The following is a 1,894-nucleotide window of genomic DNA, read 5'->3' as shown; positions in this document are numbered from 1 at the left end:
GTGAAAAAATAAACCTGGAGACACTGGGGATTGAACCCAGGGACTCATACATACAAAGCATGCACTCTACCACTCAGCTACACCCCCAGATGGCTTGTGGGGTCTATGGGTCACACTCAGAGCCCTCCTGTTCCCAGCAAATCCAGTGACCTAAAAGCTTCACGAGAAGCCCATTCCCCCCTCTGAGGGTCAGTCCTGCTCTCCTGGAGGTTACTTGTTCATAGGGGTCACTTTGCAGCAGGGCCAGATTCTATGTGTGGGGCAGAGAGAGTTTGTGCCCTAGACTCAGGGTGCAGAGATACACTCAGCCCTCTCCTCTGCATTGGGCGGGGGGTGCTGCCACCCCGTGCTGCAATGTCATGGTGGGGGGTGCTGTGAGTAGCTCAACATCTCACCCTGGTGGCAGAAGTGGTGTGGGGAGCTCCAGCTGTTTCTAGGATCCACTATTTCCACCTGCCTGTAAAGTCCAGCTTTCCCCAGCACATTCACTGCAGTGCAATTGGGTCACTGTTTCCATGGCTGAACAGCAAAGAATCACTCCCAGTTTCCCTTCTATCTGCAGCAGGATTAGCCTGTGTCAGTGGTTAATGAGGTGGATCTAGTTGTAGATTGTTATTCATTCCCCACCTTGACAATTCACACAGTCCCTTTCCTACTCAAATCCCCAGCACCTCGGTGATCCTGGTAGCAGGGGTTGGGTCCTGAGATTTTCAGGGTCCTTTTTCCCCTCCACCTGGAGTGAACTCAGCTTTTCCCCCATCCCAGACATTCCATGAAATAACAACAGGGGCATAAAGAAAGAGGGGAGGGAACATCTCACGGCCAGGGCTGGATGTGCCCAGGGCCCCCTGCTTGTCCATTGTTTCCATGGAATTTGGCCCCCTGCTTTGCACAAGGGACAGAGAAAGATCTTGCTGTTCCTGTGTCTGTGCAAAGAAAATTGTGCTTCTGTATGAAAGAGAGGCAGGAAATGGCCCCATGATGAGACAATAGCCTCAGGATTAAGACCTAAGGACTCAGGCTGAGACCTGATAGAACTGCACTCATCTGGGATTTAACAAATTGTCTTCCATGGAGCAGGGCCAGATCCAGCGTTTTTGCCACCCCAAGCGAAAAAAAATAATAAAATAAAATGGAAAAAAGCCACAATTTGCAGCACTTCAGCCGCAGCTCTACCACTACCGCTTGTGGGGGCAATTCAGTGGCAGGTCCTTCCCTCCAAGAGGGACTGAGAGGGCCAGACCTGCCTTTGTGCCTCCCCTTTCTAATGACCACCCCAGGCTCCTGCTTGCTGCTCTGGTGCCAGCCCTGCCATGGAGAAACTGGGAAGATGGGGGAAATCAGGAAAAACCCATCAATTTGTTTACACTGCAACTGAAGATTTTTTTGATTTAAAGTCACTTTTCCCTGACTGGGAATTGAACCCAGCCCATGGCAGTGAAAGTGCCAAATCCTAACCAGTGGACCACTAGGGAGGTGAAGAGGGTAGCTTTCTTCTCACTTATGCTACACTTTCTTAGGCTACTTTCTAGCCACTTTCTGAAGCTGCTCCATTGTCCATTCCCTGAGGGGCTAAGAGCAGAGAACCCCTGTGCTCAGGGTCACAACCTGAGCCCAACCCAAGCCACTGAAACAAACTCAAATGATGCTTCAGCTTCCTCCAGCAGGATGACAGAGCAATACAAAGAAAACCCATGAGGAACAATCCTCCTCTGCCTTCATTTACCCCATTGCAACCCTCTCAGCAGCCCACTCTTGCAGGAAGGACACTGAGCTGATAGGAGCTCTGGCATAGAGACCAAGGGAGGGGTGTTGCTCCCCCTGGGTGAGAGCTGATCACAGTCTGACTCTGTGTAACGGGGCTCTGAGCTTTGCCATCTTGTGAGTTCTGTGT

At 51.2% G+C, this 1,894-nt stretch overlaps 1 non-coding gene across 1 annotated transcript; it reads right to left on the bottom strand.

The window, feature by feature from the left end:
* Window positions 1-1,403: 1,403 nt before the first annotated feature.
* Window positions 1,404-1,475, bottom strand: TRNAE-UUC. Its single transcript has one exon. It is a non-coding gene; the product is annotated as a tRNA-Glu (tRNA).
* Between the last annotated feature and the right edge of the window lie 419 nt (window positions 1,476-1,894).

The sequence above is a fragment of the Mauremys mutica genome, unplaced genomic scaffold (genome assembly GCF_020497125.1).
Source record: "Mauremys mutica isolate MM-2020 ecotype Southern unplaced genomic scaffold, ASM2049712v1 Super-Scaffold_100101, whole genome shotgun sequence".
Taxonomy (NCBI): Eukaryota; Metazoa; Chordata; order Testudines; family Geoemydidae; genus Mauremys; species Mauremys mutica.
This window is presented reverse-complemented; position numbering and strand designations above follow the sequence as displayed.